We start from the raw sequence: 20,275 nt of genomic DNA, 5'->3' as shown, positions 1-20,275 counted from the left end.
TCACCAAATTTATGCTAAGTTTTTACTTTTTGTTAGCGCAACTAACAATTTAGTTACATTTTAAACATTAAAAAAAATATATTTTTGTCGACTCAATTCCTTATGTGTATTTTCTTAATCAATAAAAGCTGCAGATTGTTTCCTTTGTTCACGTTCCAAAAATCACTTTAATTGACGTTAATCTACAGATCTTGCAATTTCATTATCAATGCGACAATCCATTGAACTAAAATTATAAAATGATGAAGACACAGGAGAGTTAAAAAAGTAGTTTTGCTAGAAAAAATATGTAAACGCAAAGATCATCATTTTGAGTTTTAAAGTCCAAATTTTATACATTTAAAGTAAGAGTAATATCTGTATTTACGCTATCTCAGTGGCGTATATTGGTTTGGTTGATTGAGCTACCACTAACCTTTGTAACACCTGTTCATTATTATTATTATTATTATTATTATTATTATTATTATTATTATTATTATTATTATTATTATTATTATTATTATTATTATTATTATTATTATTATTATTATTATTATTGGAGTTTAGTTTCCACGTTATTATACAGTCTCCAAAATAAGAGAAAGTCTTCCCTTTTATCAAGTTATAAATATGATTTGCTCTTCATTAAAAAAGACTTATTTCATCTTATTATAGAAAAAAGGATCGTACATTTCTACCTTCATGTGCTGCGTGAAGTGTCCCTATATTTTACTTTGGACAGGTGGTAACTGTACTCATTAGAGTAAATGCAAGTTGTGCAAGTAATAAAGAACGCTGAAATAGGCGATTAGCAACGAAGGAGCCTTAGTAGTAAGAGAATTAGCAGCGTAACACAAATAATGCAACAATTAATTAAAACAGCTATGCATACTGTCGCAAAATACTGTAAAACAAAATTTGTTTCGCATTGACGCAAAACCGATATGGAGCAAAGCTCAAGATGTCCGAAACAATTCCTAGCGACCCCCAAAATACGCTGTCATTACTCGTATAACTTCCCTTTACCCTTCGTGCACACCAAAGAAACCGATTATTCTATAGGAAACTGGTGCTACCTGGAAGCCCTTTCGTACGCTGTGGTAGGAGGTGGAACGAAGGAGAGTACTGGTAACTACACGATTCTTGCTAAAGTAACTGGAGAAGGTAGGTTTCTGCTACGTTGCCAAATCGAAGATCTCTTAACAAGTGAGACAGACTGGGTGCAAAGAAGCTAGTTAATATTTCTAAATACATAAAGTTCTCATGAACTTGTATCATAGAAAGAAGATACTAAGATACTAAAGTATAAAATTATCAACATAAATTAGTTTTTATTATAATTACTTTATTTTGTAATATTCTACGGTATCTTCAGTAGACCCGATAGCCCACAAAATACGCTACTGCGCTACCTCGTCTGAAAAAAGAAAACCGCTTACGGTCTTGTACTTCAATAAGGGAAAATTATAGAAACTATTTGGCTTCCATAGATGTTTTTAAACAAGTTAACCTTTTCTAAGTTACTCAAGTTTACACCAACAAAGTTTCCAATATGATTTGGGCCACATAAAGGCAGAAACGAAGAGCTCGTGGATGCACTGGTTTCTGCGGAAATGGTACCTCACGCCATCAACAGAAGACTCTACTGCTTCATGTTTAGGGTTGCCAACTTTTGAAAAATGGAAATACCGGATACCTTCCTGGAGTATGTATACTCTTAAGATTGTGACACCATCGCTCGTCAAAAATGCGAACAACCTGAAAATGGTTACTTTACATAAAATTGAGCAATTCGGAGTTCGAATTTAACAACTTTAGTTATTTTCGAAGCATTCATTAAACTTACTTATTCCAGTTGTGGTTGAGTCGGCACATTCAATTTTTTGTAGTCTACCATCAAAAATACACCATATTTAAAGCAGAAAAGCAAATATAATTGGTATTATAATTATTGCATGCAAAACATATACTTGAAAAATAATCCTTACCAGCTTCTCTTGGATTGGTAATGTCTCATAATGCTTACATACTTTTACTAGATCTGGATGCATTATCTAATTGGAAGATGTAACTGAGGATAAAGCAGTGCTAACTGGGCTCTTGAGATGTACTTTTGTTGACTTTTAGCAGTTTTGTTTTTCAGTAAATTTTTTGCTTACAACTCTTCAGCAAATTTCCCGCATGACAGTTCGATATCAAAGCGAATTATAAGCTATGCTTTAAAACCATGTTCATCGACAAACGATTCATTTGTAAGACGTTCCCCCACCACAGTATCTCACCTGTAAGAGAGGTTGATTACAAGACCACCCTGCCGAAAGAGGGCATAACCAAAAATATCCTATAAGAAAATCATTTCTGAAAACTCAACAACAGTGGCGTTTCTTGAGGGAAATCACATAGGTAAACATTTATCGCTATATGCTAAACAAGGAAATTTTACATAAATGTACTAATGCAACTTTCTCAAGCTTTGTTTGCTGACTTGTAGTGATCAAATTAAAATTTTAGTGATGTAGTCAGAGAGCAGTGGGTCAATGAAAACTTGACCCATGATCCACTGACCCATCAAAACCTATTGTCATTAACTTTGACCAGGGCCGTGCTGGGATACTAATGAGGGCGGTGGACAAGTCTACTAAAAGGGCGCCTATACAAACGGGAATATATATATATAACATAAAAAGAAGCTAAATGTATCAACAACTTAATATAGCACGCCTATAGACGCAGGAGGCTCATTGCTGCGTTTACAAAAGCTGCCCATTGATTTCTGTCCTTCGAAAACTGAACCCAGTTTCTATTTTATATTTCAATCTCTACGAGAACCATTTTAATATTGTCCTCCCATCTGCGCCTCGGTCTTCCTAACGATCATTTTCCTATTTGGATATCCAGTTACAACTTCGAAAGCGTTTCTAATTTCTTCAATTCTGGCTACATAAAATGACCATTTGAGCCTCCTAGACTTGATGACCCTAACAATGTTTGGTAAACGGTATAAAATTATGCAGTTCCTCCTTTTGAAGTTTCCGCCTTTCCCCATTCCCGTTCATTTTGGAGTTCGAATATTGGTTTAAGAATCTTGTTTTCGAATACTTTCAGTCTGCGATTTTCCCTCAGTCAGTTACCATGTTTCGCAACCATACAGCACAACAGGCATGATTATCGTTTTATATTTTGAGCTACAAATTCCTCAACAGAATTAGCGACAACAACATATTCTTAACTGAATGATAGCACGAAATTCCTGCTTTCAGTTGACATCAAATTTTTTAGTGATTATGGTTTAGGTCTGTTAATAGTGATCCCAGATATTTGAAAGTATCCACTTTGTCGAAAGAAAATATTATTTGGTATTTTAACGCATCAATAAAATGCAGTATTACGATCCCGACAAACTTCCATTTATTCAGTTTTCTCTGTATTTACTTTTAAGCCTATATCCCTGCAAACGTTAATTAAGATTTCTGCATTCCTTTCTATTATTCTATCATTACTTATTAAATTTACATCATCAGCATACGCCATAACCTGGAAAATACAATTCAGCTCTAGGACCTGATTGCTGTCTTTGATTTTCCTTATCGTGTTCTCCAGAACAAAGTTAAATAATAATGACGACAACGCATCTCCTTGTTTCAGGTCATTCTCAACGTGAAAGCTCGAGAACAAGAATTTCTCTACTCGAACCTTACTTTGGGATTCATTTAAACATATCTTAATTAATCAACCCTTCACGGTATTGCAAATTTTGTAAGAATGTTGTACAATGTTTCCCTTCTACCCTAGTTTAAATTCAATAATTGATGTGCCAGAATATTGTATTCCCATTTCTTTTTCAAGTATTAGTTGAATAGTAAATATCTGGTCGGTAGTTGATAGATTTTACCTACATTCGCTCTGATAATCTCCAATAATTTCATCTGCGTATGGAGGCAATCTTTCTAATAGAATGTTTAAGAGGATTTATTGGATGTTGACAAAAGAGAAATGTCTCGATAACTATTAAATCTGTTTTGTTGTTTTTCTTCTGAACTGGAACAATGATTGATTGTCTTCAATCTTGTGGTAATTCCTCCTTGTTCCAGATAATGAGTTTGTGTATCTTGCTCTACAATTTTTCCCCTCCAGCTAAAATTAAGTCAACCAGAATTTCGTCTACATCCGGAGATGTGTGTTTTTTTTTTTTTAAATAGCGATTTCTATTTCTGTCTGGTTAGGTTCTGGAATATGCGCTTATGCTGCATACATTTCACTTTCTCCACGCGCATTAGTTTTTGGCTATGTGTTTAGCAAATCGTCAAAGAAATCCTTCCATCTATTTAAGATGCTATCTGTGTCAGTGAGAACTGTTCCTTTAGGTTTCTTTAATATATATAAGCACAAAGTTGATAGCCTTTCTTAAGTTCGTTAATGCATTTATACATGTCCCGAATGTATTTGTTTTCACTATTATCTTCAAGTTTATTAATTTTAACTTTCAAAAGTCGCGTTTCTTTGTTCTAAAAGTTTTAGAAGTCACTGCCAGACGCAGTTTCTTCTATTTTCTCTTCTCTGCTACTTTAGTACATTCCTGGTTGAACCATGAATGCGTGCTACGTATTTCTGCGTGCTCCAATATTTCTTTTGCTGAAATTTTAATATTTTCTCTAATTTCAACCAAGTATCGTGAACACTAGTGCACTCCGAACCTTCTAAAACCGAGAATCTATTCGACACTTCAATCTGGCTCCCCTCTCACCTGACTCTCCTCCATTAAAAACAAAATTAAACCGCTTCGTTTTCAGATATTGAATATTTCCTTTATTCAACGATAGTCTCTCTCTTACTATCACAATCAACTCCTCTGAACGACCGAACATCAGTTGTGCTAGACTGTTCTTTTCTGTCTACTAAAACATGATCAGTTTGAATATGTGTTTTTCCATCTGATGAAGTCCAAGTATATTAATAAATGTCGCGATGTTGGAATTTTGTAATCTTCACGATAAGGTTTCTGTATATTGCACAGTTCACGAGTCTAACGCCATTATCACAACCTTCCTTATGCAAACATTTATTCCCTATAATCGGTTTGAAAATACCCTCTTGTCCTACCTTCGCATTGAAACCGCCTAACAGAATTTTCATATGGTATTGCAGGAGATGATCAAATACCCGTTCTATTCTTTCGCAAAAACTGTATTTTTTTAAATCGCCATCCTTATTTTCTGTTGGGGCATGTGCATTTAAAATAATATTACACCACCGACCCTTAAGAGAAGTAAAAGAAAATATATCATTAACAAATTCAACCTATGTAATTGCTGATATTACGTATTCGTTTGTGAACGGAAAGCCCTGTTTCTAGTTGGTAATTTTTAATTTGTTCCCCGTAAAAGAACGTAAAATTTTCCGACTTGACTCCTCCATTTCCTCCTCATCTAACTTCCTGATATCCCACTAGGTCCAACCTCTATTTCTAAACTCATTTTATTTTATTTATTTATTTATTTATTTTTTTTTTTTACAAACTTTAACGCGCCTGATCTATAGAGACTTCTTACATTTCATGTTCCAAATCTTATGTCGATTTTACTTTGCGGAATTCGTGCCAAGTTATCAGTTCTGATCCGAGGATTCTGCGAACTTATCTGAACAATCCTTTTTTTACAGGATGAGGTTGTTAGCCTCACAATAAATTCTCAAGCTGGATTATCACCCCTTGTCTGTCCGCGACTGCTTACTCAGTATATTCGCAGCTAACCTCTATATCCCAGAGGCCTTCTCCTCGATCCACAACCTGAGGACGCGCCGTGCCGTGGTGACAGGAAGACCACATTTTACGGAAATTAATATAACTATATTTCAGAAATACAACAGGTACTGATTATCCGAACACTGCTTTAAAACACACAGGAACAATTAATATGCTCGCATATATGGATGCATATTAAGATTGTGAAAGCTTCGATGCCGTAAAAATCGTAAATTAGAGACTAGTGTCAGTGTAGTATTACATAAATGCATCGTACGTTTGACTATCCGAACTATTCTTGATGTATGACATTGTTTCGTTTTATAACTATATAACTTTATAATATTTTTGTAAGTGATTATACTCTTTACCTGTTCTCTGCCAATAGCGACTGTATGAATTTATAATACAAAACTGAAATACAGAAGAATAAAATAAAAAAAAGTGATATTTCGCAGGGCATCCTACACCGTATGTAAAGGGCGCCTTGTATTCTTCACAGGTTCTGTACTACCAGTCAGTATTTGAATTTATTAAACAAAGCTGTTATACAGGATACAACGAGATACTTTATATCGTTTAATAATTACCTGTACCTTGGGCAGAAAGTGCTCATACACAAGCACTATACCTGATATAGTGTTAATTTAAAAATAACAAAAGAAGAATGTTTTTAATATATGTAAGAAATATACATTATTGTATAATTCGTTGCTATGTAGTTGTTGATAGTTATCTAACAAACATGTACGATTGGAAAGCAGTCTATGTGCATATTCGTTCATAAAGAATCAACGAATAAAACTGTTTAATACGTATCACCGTTTTGTAATTTCAGTATAAAAGGTGAGAATACAAGTAAATGTACTCACAGAAGATATTTTGAGGTGTGAATAATTACTACCACAAAAACTTGACTCAAATTATTAGCCGAACCAGGTTAACGATTACCTTTGGTAAGAACGTTATAAACATTTTTGGTTTACCTCACCCGGGAACTTGTAAATTCAATTCCCGAAGTTAAGTAAGGGTGAATTTACTTCTGCAAAAAAGTTAATGACTACGAACTTGACAAGACTGAGGAGTGGTAGAATAATCTCAAGAAATATGAACGGGGAAACAATGGAAAAAGAAATCAGTGATAGTGATAATGGTGAACAAAGTGCAGCACCAGGAACGACACTAGAAGACCGAATATTACTACTCTTAGAACGGCAAGAACAAAGCCGAAAAGAAGATATGGAAGCCATAAAGCAGACGATGGAGCAGAAGTCAGATGAGACGAAACAATTTATTCTTCAGGCGATGAATGACATCACCTCGCAGTTTGACGAAAAGTTAAAAAGAATATCTGAGGATTGTCAAGATAGTCACAGCCATCTAATCCAAGAAGTCAGTGGTGTAAAAAGGGATTTAGAAGCAATAGAATCTTCTGTACATCAACAAAAAATCCAGATCACGGATAACTCCAATCAGATACGTGCAAACACGCAGTTGATAGCTATCTTACAAGAGGAAATTAGGACGCTACAGATCAAGGACAACACGTACCCCAATAACACGATTAATGATCGTGTGGAATTCCCTTGTTCGCCAGAGATGACCTCGCCTTCACCCGTATCTGATGAGGACATTATTTTGGAAGAAAATCATCCGAGGAGTTCAGATGGGCGGAAAAGAGACGGTGTAACTACACATCACGCCATAGGTAGGAATTGTCACTCAAGAAGAACACGGAATGATAAAAGGAAGGTAAAGTTAAGCGTAAAGATGAGTGAAATACGTGCAATGAGTAAGTTCAGTGGTAAGTGTAATGAGAATGCTACTTCTTTCCTAGAAAAATTTCAGGATGAGTGCAATATAATGTGTATAGATAGATCACAATATATGAAATTAATCCCTCATTTATTACTCCCACCATGTTCTTTATGGTTTAAAGCAGTACGAGATCACGTTAGTAGCCCTACGTATGAGGAGTTTAAAGCAGCGCTAATCGCAAATTATGAAAATGACTTTTTGCTTGCAAATAGAGATGCCACGATTAGAAACCAACATTTCAATCCTCGTTTGCACAAATCCGTTGTAGAGTTTGTTGTAAATACATACAACGAATTAAAAGTCGGAAATCCATTGCAATCAGAATCTAGAATCATAGCATCAATTCGAAATTTGTTACCGTTCAAGTTACAACAGATCCTGTTTTCTACACAGTGTATGAGTTTCAACCACTTACTAATGCTTGTTCAATGTTATGAAACTCAATACCATGCTCTGAATCAACAAGCAGGAGTAGGTAAAAGTAAAAATAATTCAGATCATTTTGTACCTGTTCGGAATTTAAATATCCGTAGTGTGAACGATACGGAACACAACCTAAACCGAGTAAATTCAAGCAATCAGAACGAGCAAAATAGGCAAAGATATGTTGGGAATCAACCTAACCTAACCAATCGTGACAACAACTATGTCAGATCACTTAATCGAGGTAGACTCAAAAGCAGACAAAATACATGGCGAAATTCTAGGAATGCTATAAATTCTATGGATAGACATAACCGTAGTGCAAGAGATGGCACTTCTCATCAAAATCAAAGTCATGACGCAATACATGTACAAAATAGTGTGGGACATAATAACGATTGTGCAGTACAATGTACTTTATTAGAATCATATGCAAATCCGAATTTAAGCTGACTACAATTGATGGAGTAAGGGTTAGACACATATCAGCTATAGATTTTCATGAACATTTATTTTATTTTTATTCAATTTAATTTTCTTTAATTCTCATTAACCAATGACAATTTTCAAATGATTTTAATTCTCTCTTGTTAATGTGAAGAATTATAATTTAATCCACAATTGATTAAAGGCAAAGGTTATTTATATTATATGAATTTGTGTTGAGAATTTGTTGTCAAAGATTATGTTAAGAATAAGGTTCATTATATCAAGCTAATTATCCGACAACTGTCTTCATGTACCATCTTATATGCTACTGGAATAAGATTCTTCTATACTCTGACGCCTAATGAATACAATGCATACTGTAAAATATCATTTTAAGTAATTACTATATAATGCGCCCTTGATCATGGTGACTCATGTTTGAAAATGTAATTGCTTCTTACTATTTTGAATTCGTACCCTTCGTTAGTTATATAAATAAGCGACGACGTTTTAATAATAATAAAATATATATATTAATGTAATAAAGGATAAATGATAAAGAAATGAAAGATTTATTATAAATATATTTATATGAGTGAAAATAAATAATGTTATCTATATGCGAGGGTCGATCAAAATGTAAAAGACGTAATTATGGAATATTGTTCTTATAAACGGACCAGTGGTTCTTAAATATAAAAGTCAAGCTCCCTTGTAACTTTTATATTCAGTCCCATCGTCGGGCGACATTTTTATACAACGAGATACTTTGTATCGTTTAATAATTACCTGTACCTTGGGCAGAAAGTGCTCATACACAAGCACTATACCTGATATAGTGTTAATTTAAAAATAACAAAAGAAGAATGTTTTTAATATATGTAAGAAATATACATTATTGTATAATTCGTTGCTATGTAGTTGTTGATAGTTATCTAACAAACATGTACGATTGGAAAGCAGTCTATGTGCATATTCGTTCATAAAGAATCAACGAATAAAACTGTTTAATACGTATCACCGTTTTGTAATTTCAGTATAAAAGGTGAGAATACAAGTAAATGTACTCACAGAAGATATTTTGAGGTGTGAATAATTACTACCACAAAAACTTGACTCAAATTATTAGCCGAACCAGGTTAACGATTACCTTTGGTAAGAACGTTATAAGGATAACTAAAACCACTTATCTATAATGTGATGTTTCATAGGGCGCCTTATGTAAAGGTCGCACTGTACCTTTCACGGGTTCTTCGCCAACAGTAACTGTGTGTATTTATTGTACAGAACTGTGCTATACAGAAGAGTAAATAAAATCATTAATCTTTGATGTGGTCTCGGAAGGGCGCCTAATGTAAAGGGCGCACTGCACCTTTCACGGGTTCTTTACCAATAAAACTGTAAGAATTTATTACTAAAACCTTGTACCATTATTTATAGTGTGATATTTCGGAGGGCGCACCAGGACACGTCCCGGTGTCCCGGTGGGCCAGCACGGGCCTGACTTTGACCCATGACCCACGCCTTCCTCTTCACTGACTAAAGAGTTTATACTTGTAATAAAACAAGGCTGTGAAAATATTGCTAATCGGAGTTTGAATTTCTACTGCCCATTGCTCAAGCACTGCTCTGTTACAATTCCGATGTACCTAACCTTTACGATAAAAAATGGTAATAATATTTGTCATACGATGAATTTAAATTTAATTATTATATATAATCGTTTCATTGTTGAATTACAAATACTTTTCAGTGGAAAACAGGATGAAATTTGAAAGTCTCAAATCATGGTAAATTAGGCCAACATAAAGGAAAAAAAAATAAATAAAAACTGTAAAATTCGATTGTGTCTCGAAAGCCAAGTAGTAAGTCCTATTGCTATTATTACAATTACAAATATTAATAGCCAAAAGTGGCTGATGTTCTTTTTCACTTAGATATACCCATCTCAGGTAAGTAAATAGAAAGAAATGAAAAAGGAAGAAATATGGAAACCTTAAAAGTAAAACATAGACAAATTAACCAGTGTTCAGAAGATGCTGTCTACAATATACTAAGCAGAGTGGGTCGGTGGGCGAGTGTGAGTCATGGTGGGTCGGTGGGTAGAGTTGGTCACGTCTTGTTGACTCACGACCACTGATCCACTCACAAATCACTAGACCCACGACCCACTGAACCACTCAGTCTCTGGATGGGGCCGCGATGGCTCTGTGGTAGAGCGTTCACATCTGGTGCCTGGGGTACCGGGTTCGATCCCAGCCCCCTCCAAGTGGACTTTGTGGTGGACAAACACCGTGTGCGTGGGTTTTCTCGGGGTTCTCCCGTTTCCTCCCACTTTCTTCCTTCCATCATTTCATACATCATTCATCCTCACCGTCTCATTTAGCCTAACCGGCATATCCGTGGGACGTAAAACTCAAAGAGCTCAAAGATTTCAATCTCTGGATATGACTTCCCCAAAACCTGCCACTGTTCACACTTCCGACATTTTCTTAAAGAATACAGCACGTTAATTAATATTTTTATCTTAACCACTAATAATAATAATAATAATAATAATAATAATAATAATAATAATAATAATAATAATAATAATAATAATAATAATAATAATAATAATGTTTGTGTAAGAAAAATATTTTTGGGCGTGTATATGCAGTAGCAAACAGAAGAGTTGAGCTTATAAAGGTTGTAAAAAAAAAAAAAAAGATAAAAATAAAATCCCTACAGGCGATTTTGTTAACGTTTTTTTATTTCTTTAAATTCTTAGTTGCATTTTTTCTTCCTGTCTCTGTCACGTACGTATCTTTAAGAAAATTATTCCATTAAAATATTTTTAGGTTAAAAAGGGAAAATTAACCTACCTCATACTTCACACGATGATTTACAAAGGCTTGTGATACGTCTAATAACTCATCTTCTGTTCCTATAATTTCTTCCTTACTTCTATAAAAATACAAAGAGGGAAGGAAAGAAAGAAAGAAAAATTGAAGAACAGCGAGAAATCTTGTAAAGGTTAACTGCTCAGAGAGAAAGAGAGGGAGAGGGGGGGATACAAGTTCTTTGCAAGTGGAAAAACCGGTTTGTTAAAAAAAAAAAAACAGGTTAAACGAAGCTTCTTTATCCTTGGAAGTATAATATTGATCGAAGCAAAATGAAAATAGAAAATTTTAGCAACGCTCAGAGGGATGAAGTAGCGGAAATGAAAATTATGTATATTATATAGAGGGAAATTATGAACAGCATTTTAAGATATAGTTTTTGTTCTGTTACATAACACTATATAACACTTTACTGTTTAAGGGAAGTCTTTTATATACAGAAACCACTACATCACTGCTTTAGAACCTTGTTAAATAATCGATGAATTACGTTCTGAGTATCCAATTAAAGGTGCTTTCCTAGGTAGAAATAATTTTCAAGCTATATATATATATATATATATATATATATATATATATATATATATATATATATATATATATATATATATATATATATATATCGTGTTCCATACATAGATATATAGCTTCTTCCACGAAATGTTATATATTGCTCGAGGCTTCTGGATAATATAATAGCAACATGAAAGCGAGTTAAGTTCTTTGTAATGTAATTTTCTTTTATACGTATATTTCTTTCATGTTAACTTGCTGCAACGTATATTAATCTGTCGAGATCAGATACTTGCTGTCCTGAAGGTACCTAAAAAATTTTATCGTTTATTTCCTTATATTTTATCCTGATACAATAAATTATTTGATTTTATATGAACCTCTAATCTAACTGAAATAAAGTTTTCAAATTAAAAAATTTTCTTTTATTTCCTTATATTTTATCTTGATAGAATAAATTATTTGATTTTATATGAACATCTAATGTAACTGAAATAAAATTTTCAAATTAAAAAAAATATCGTTTATTTCCGTACATTTTATCCTGATACAATAAATTATTTGATTTTATATGAACATCTAATGTAACTGAAATAAAGTTTTCAAATTTAAAAAAATTATCTTTTATTTCCTTATATTTTATCCTGATAGAATAAATTATTTGATTTTATATGAACATCTAATGTAGCTGAAATAAAGTTTTCAAATTAAAAAAAAATTATCTTTTATTTCCTTATATTTTATCCTGATAGAATAAATTATTTGATTTTATATGAACATCTAATGTAAATGAAATAAAATTTTCAAATTTAGGTCTATACTAGTGGGCTCATCTTTGGTGCCCAAAGCTCCAGGTTCAATCCCAACACATGTGAGTTTTTGGGATGAACAGTTTGACAAAATCTACTAAATACAGAAAGGGTAGTACGTATATCTTTCAGTTGACGCAGAATCACAATCGCTTCAGGCCACAATGGGTCCGAGAACACTATCATTGTCGTGATCAGTGACAATTCCAGCTCCGACGTGTACTTCAGTAACGGTCGCATACGTGTTATAATTTATCGTAATGAGCATTGTCTGCTAGCGTTCATTCACAAGTGCCATAATTGCCGAACCACAACTGAGGCGCCATTGGGCACAACATGCGGTTACGGCTGGTATATGTGTATTGAGGGCAATCTTACTAGTTTACCACATCAGGACAGTTTTATAAGCCGATATTATATCATTGTTTCACACAACGTCGGACATTATGTTTCAGCAGGGCAATGCCTGTACACATGTGTCTCGGAATGTGTCAGGTTCCTTCAACTAACTTTTCCTTCTGTAGTCTGCACGGTGACCTGAATTATCGCCCATAGAACATCTGTAAAATTTTGTTAAGAGGCACTTTTTCCTTCTCTATCTGTGTTTTGTGGATTCGCATACAAGCAACACATCAGACAATTCCTCAAGAACACACCCAATGATTGTTTGATTCTATGTTTCGAGGTATAGAGGTTCGACTGCAGCACAGTTGTACAGTGGTAATAACTTCTGTACACTAATGTAATACATCTGTGGTATAAATTTGATTCCCCTTACGTGTTCTTTTCTGATACTGCTCTCAAACAGGAATACTTATTTGTTGTTGTCATACATGAAAGCACATTAAATGTTATAATTTTTTTAAAAAAATATTTTAAAGCCTCCACTTCTCTCTGCCGTTTTGCTTGTGTCTTTAGGACTTACTTATATGGCAGTTGCTACTGCTTCTTACTCTCTTTTTCTCTATCTTTTCTATTTTAAATTTAATTCCTTTTAGTTGGGGACGAGGCACCTCTTCTGCAGGATATCACCTCATTATATATATTTAAACGTGTCCATTTTCCTTTCTATTTACTTCCTCCATCATTCAATTTAAAACATATACTGTACGTGAAACCAAACAAATCAAAACCAAGACAAATAGGAAAAAAAGAAAGAAAATTAAAAAAGTAGTCAAACTGCTTATTCTGTCTTCTCCCTTCCACCAGTCTTAGGGCGAAGGCACACTAGGACGACAGCAACAACAACACCGACACCGACACCGACAGATGAGTCTAGCTCGAGGTCTGACTCGTCTCTGGGAATGAACGATACCGACAGCGACAACGACACATGTCCGAACTCAGTTGCAAGGTGGATGTCGAAGAGTTAGCAGTGACTGTGCATTTGTACCGAAAGTATGTTAAGCGGAAGAAGAAATATTGGGTACATCCCTTACGAAATGAGAGTCGTGCCGTTGGTAGTGTGCGTTGTTCCATCTGCGAACATGTTACAACTTGTCGCTCCGCAGTCTGGTCTGGCACTCTGTCGCGCGTGAGAAAACCAAGCCCCGACTGTTGCCCCGCGAACTTCTCTGCTCGTTATTGCAGTCGCCGTTATAGTGTGCGTTGCTCCAATGGAACGCAATGTTCTAACCGTTGTTCCGTCTGTCGTTGTCGGTGTCGTCCCAGTGTGGCTTCACCCTTAGTCTTATGTTTTTGTCTTTCCTTGTGTTTTTGGTTTCCTCTTTCTACTTCTTTCTTCCTTTTAGTTTCACACTTCGATTCTTACCTTTCGGATGTTTTTCTTTATGGTTTCTTCGTCTATGTGGTTTCTTCGTTTATACATGGGTATTCTTATATACACTATGTAAAGCTTGTCCTCGCTGTGTGGTTCCTTCCTGTATGTAGAGTAATCTCACACACATTGGTATTCATATATGTGTGATACAGGGGTGGATTCAGGACGGACTTCTGTGGGGGCGGTGGGTTGTAGTACTGCTAATTAGAGCTGCTTTTAAGAGCTTCAAACTCTGGAATGGGTTTTATTTTTATATAACATAAGAAAGTTTCCTCTTCTGGGGGGGGGGGGGATCGTCCCGATTTCCCCCCTGGAGCCGCCTCTGGTGTGATAGATACTATATTCTGAGACTCGATTATCAGCGAATTATGGTAAAAGATTTTAAAAACGGGAAGATTACAAGAAAATACGATAAGTGAATAATTCTGCCATGCAGGACCATAGACAGTTTGATTGTGTAGAAATTGTTCGAAATAAACTATGTGTATTATATAGAATTTTGTCTTGCTGATTTCTTAATGTAATTTAAATAGCTCAAAACTTACACTGTAACACCAAATTAATATTTTATCTTTCACAGATTATTGGAAATCCCATTTCAGTTAATTGATCTAATTGACCAATACGATGATACAGCAGTTGTACCTTTATTCGTTTGAGGAAAGATCATGATTTATTCAAATTCCCATTGCAGAGGAAACCAATCGTTGACATGATCATGGGTAGAGAATGGGTAGAGACAAGTGAAATTCGTTTGACATTGTTAAACCGTAATACACTTCTATATGAAAAGAATTCGCTATTGGACCTTAAATGTCCAGTTGCAATAGTGATAATGAGTGAGATTAAATCCATACTGAGGATGCTAACTCCATATCAGAAAACAGTTCACGCCATTTCTGGTTGGTTTTGCTTCATGGAGTTCCCAATACTGAACCAAGAGTTATAGACAGTTGCATATTTAAAGGGGGGCTTCCGGGCTTAAGCCCCCTCCGAAATCTTACTTACTATAGTAAAGTATATGCAATATTTTGCAGAATTTTTACATTTTCAGGCAAAGCCCCCCCCGAAACTTAGCAAAGCTTCCCCCCCAAACAAAATGGTTATAGATCACCCAAGAGGCACTGCATTGTTGACGAGAGTCGTATGAAAGTGCGTCGTGGAAAACATATAATTGCGATTTTTCGTTACGAATTCAAACTTGGACATTCTGAGCAGGAAAATGCAGAAAACAATAAAGTCTCGTTTGATTCAGGGATAGTGGATAAATACATCATTCGTCGTTGGTTTGTCATTAAATTTAATTTCGGTGGTACAGCATTGCAAAATAAGTCTCATTGAGCACCGACCAATATTACGTTCGAATAAGCTCTTTATGAACATTATGGAAACGGATTCTCGAGAAACTTGGTATTGCCAGTCCAGACGACTTAGATATATACATAACACCAAGGGCGCCCATCAGGGGGGGGTCAAGGTGGGGCGCTTACCCCCCACCTAGAGGAAATTGTACTTCAGAATATCGAAAACCCAATAGAATTTTTACATTAGTTACAGCAAAATTTGGAACTATATTTGAAACGTCGCTTATACTTGCCCCCTTCCTTGGAAACCACAACATGAGCACCCTTGCATAACGCTGTCGCTCGGTAACTTAAAACAACTTTGTACTTAAAAATTTGGACTCATGAGTGATAATTTAAAGGTTGGACTCATGGAAAGTTGACACCGGCCAACAAGGATCGCAGTCTGGAGGCTTACAGTTCCCTGAGAGTGAGAAGTAACCGAACTTTTTCTGCATCGGATTATCACTTTAGAAAAAACAATGAATCTGCTTCGAGAATCGCAAACGTCAGGACAACAGTTTGGTCGCAATCAAGTCCAGAACGGTTTTCTAAACCATTTCTTAATTAAAAAAGGTATTTTATCTGATATGACGGTCCATCATGTCGTATTCAGGCGAGGTGAAACCATCAATACAGATTATTATATTGCTTAACTCCATGAAATGCACCGGAAACTTATCCGCAAGCATTTAGCAATAGTCATAGTATCTTGTTGCACGGCATCGCTTGCTCAAATGGCGCACAAAGGATTGTACAGGTTCTCCATAAGTTGCAATATGAAACTCTTCTTCAACCACCATATTTCCCCCGATATCTCTCTCACTGACGACCAACCACTTCTTCCTGGATTTTTTCATTTTTTGGGGGAGGGGGCGGGAGGAAAGACTTTCCTTGGTGATTGGGCTTTGCAACGTCAAGTTGAGGACTTCTTCGTTTCGGAAGACTCCAGACTTTTTTCCACCACGGAATCCAATTGCTGACTGACCGATACAAAAATCTTTGGTTGCAGATGGCAACTAATTTGATAAACCAGGTATTTAGTTTTAATTTTTTGGGGGCTTTGTATATGACACATCTGGAGCGTACATTCCTCTCCCACCAGGTTAATGCAATAAACGAATGCATGTGTGTTAGCCACTCAGCTACATAATGCTTAAAGCATAAATGTCTCGTCTACATACATCATGATATACACTCATGTCCAAAATTATTGTCGCATGTCTATAAATATGTTGTTGTAGGAATATAATTTGATAACGAATTCGTCCTGTATTTCTTATAACGTTAGTATGTGTATAATCGGTAAAGACATGTATGTAGCAAATTTCATGTCAAAAGAGCAGTAAATAAGAACAATAAAACGAAAATAAAACTTTCTTGTCCATTTAGCAACATTTTGTTTTACTCATTCTAATTTTCGTATTTATAATTCTTTTCCTATGAAATTTACCACAAGTATACATTTCTCGATTATACACATAGTATCAGTATTAAAAGTACCCTGCAAAAAATCATTATCAAATTATATTCTTACAAGAAGACAGTTATAGATGAGCGACAATCATTTTGGACATGACTGTACGTGTCCATCCCACATAGATCATAAGCACCTCGTATACATTGCAAACTTTTATATGAAATGTCGGAATGTTTTCTGCGTGCCATACATATTTCCTTGTCTGTCATATTTCCTTCATATTAAACTTCCATCTTTTCTTTTCTACACAATAAATTAAAATTTTTGCCATTATCTCAATAATCTGAGTAAGCATTTGAAAACAGTCTTTACCATTCAATAAAGGCGGTGTTTTTATATTCGAGCCAGACTTAAAACATTTATGTAACTTTACGAAATACAAAATTGGAATATTTATCAATTACAATAATTCCATTGTAATAATTTTCATTTATAATAATAATAATAATAATAATAATAATAATAATAATAATAATAATAATAATAATAATAAAAATAATAATAAATAAACTTTCCTTGTAATGTGGGTTCTTCTCACCACGGCATGGCGCGTCCTCAGATTGCGGATCGAGGAGAAGGCCTCTAAATATAGAGGTTACTTGCGAATATACTGAATAAGCAGTCGCGGACAGACGACAAGGAGTGGTCCTCCAGCTTGGATGTTTGGGTCAGACTAACAACCTCATCCTGTAAAAAAAAAAAAAAAAAAAAAAAAGCACTTGTTCAGAAACATTCACAGAAGCCTCGGACCAGGACTGATAACTTGGCACGACCTCAGCAAAAGAAAATGGACATGAGATTTGGAACATGGTATATTAGAAATCTTTATAAAGCAGGCGCGGTAAAATGAGTAACGAATGAGTTTAAGAAATACAGGATGAACCTAGTAAGAGTTCAGGAAGTTAGGTGGGAAGGAAATGGAACTGTGAATTCCGGAAACTTTACGTTCTTTTACGGAGAAGGAAATAAAAATCACCAATTAAGGACAGGGGTTTTCGTTCACAAACGAATTATATCAACAATTAAGCGGGTTGAAAATGAGTGAAAAAAATTAAGCGTGTTGAATTTGTTAATGATAGACTTTCTTTTATTAATTTTAAGGGTCGTTGGTGTGATATTATTATTTTAAATGTACAGGCCTCAATAGAAGATAAGGATGACAATATAAAAGTTTTTACGAAGAAGTGGAACGCATATTTAACCAACTCCCTCGATACAATATGAAAATTCTATTAGAGGATTTCAATGAAAAGGTAGGACGAGAAGCTATTTTCGAACCGATTATTGAGAACGAGAGTTTGCATAAGGAAAGTAATGACAACGGTGTTAGACTCATGAACTTCGCAACATCAATTTGGAAACTCTCTCACGTTCGCCCATTGCCTAAAACCAAAAATCCAACAAAAGCAGAAGATCTTCGCCCTATTAGGATACTCCCTGCATTCTCCAAAGCATTAGAGCATATAATACATGACCAATTAACTAAGTTCCTCGAAAAAAATAACATCTTAAATTCGTTTCAGTCAGGTTTCAGATCTCAGCACAGCACTTGCACTGCTCTAGTAAATATCACTGATGATATTCGTGCCGCTATGGATGAACGCCAAGTTACACTGTTATCCCTACTAGATTTTTCTAAAGCTTTCCAAACTATAGACCATGACATACTGATTGCTAAACTGTCTTCCTTCTACAACTTTTCTCAGTCAACTTTATCTTGGTTTAGCTCCTATTTATCAAATAGAAAACAAAAAGTTGTCACTAATAACATATGTTCCAATACGAAACTCGTTCCATGTGGAGTCCCGCAGGGCAGCGTCCTAGGACCTCTTTTGTTTTCCTTATACATCAACGATTTACCTGAGCACATCACCCATTGTAAATATCACTTATATGCAGATGATATACAATGCTATTTAACCACTAATCCCCTAAATTTAACCACCGCGATTGATCACTTAAACAGTGACATTGAAAGTATCTGCACATAGGCACGTAACAATGGACTGCAAGTAAACCCAACCAAATCAAAATATATCATGCTTGGTTCTCGTAAACTACTCTCCACAATCAATATTACAAGCCTACCGAATGTTCTTGTAAACAACGTAGCCATTCCTGTAAGCGATAGCGTCAATAGCCTAGGACTCCAGATCGATAAATTCCTAAATTGGACAGACTATATTAATAGAGTATGCAAGAAAGCTTACGGCTCCCTCCATTCTCTTCAGCGTTTAAAAAACCTTCTTCCGGAATCCATTAAAGCGTCCCTGGTTCAGTCATTGGTAATCTCTCATTTAGATTATTGTGATGCAGCATATGTTGATTTAACCGAAGATCTGGCAAAACGTTTACAGCGCATTCAGAATGCCTGTGTTCGATTCATATTTAATAAACAGCGCTTCGACCACATCTCCCATTGTTATCAGCAACTAGGATGGTGCAATCTAAGCACCCGCCGCCGCATTCATTCTCTAACACTTTTATATAAAATAATTAATTGTAAAAAACCTACTTATCTATCCTCTAAATTTAAATTTCTCGGCGATACTCACCCACTAAATACCCGGTCTAAAGGAAATACAACACTCGCCGTTCAAACGCACAAATCTAATTTCTTTTCCAAATCCTTCACACTATTTGCCACCAAAGCTTGGAATGACACCCTTGAAAGCTTTAGAAACTTTGGTTCAGTGTTGACTTTTAAATGTCGGCTTAAAGAATATCTTTCTAATGAAAGTCTTCAGTAAGTTAAAAAAAAAAAAAAGTTGTTACACACGAAACTATTTCTGGCGTTACCATGCAGTCGTTCGTTTGTTTTTTCCCTCTCTCTTTCCATTTCTTCTTGTTTTCTTTTCTATTCCCTTCTGATACATGTGTATGATATACATTATACACAATCACTTAAGTAGGTGCATCATTTTATCTATAGATAGTGAATCATAGGAATGTATTTTATGTTATATATAATCAAGATTGATATCTTTGTTTCTTCTTGTATAGTTTAACATGTCTTTAGTATTATCTTTTGTTTGTTTTAGTGTTTATTTTATATGTAATAAGTTTCATTTTCATT

The sequence above is a fragment of the Thermobia domestica genome, chromosome 11 (assembly GCF_964235325.1).
Source record: "Thermobia domestica chromosome 11, izTheDome1.hap1.1, whole genome shotgun sequence".
Taxonomy (NCBI): Eukaryota; Metazoa; Arthropoda; class Insecta; order Zygentoma; family Lepismatidae; genus Thermobia; species Thermobia domestica.
This window is presented reverse-complemented; position numbering follows the sequence as displayed.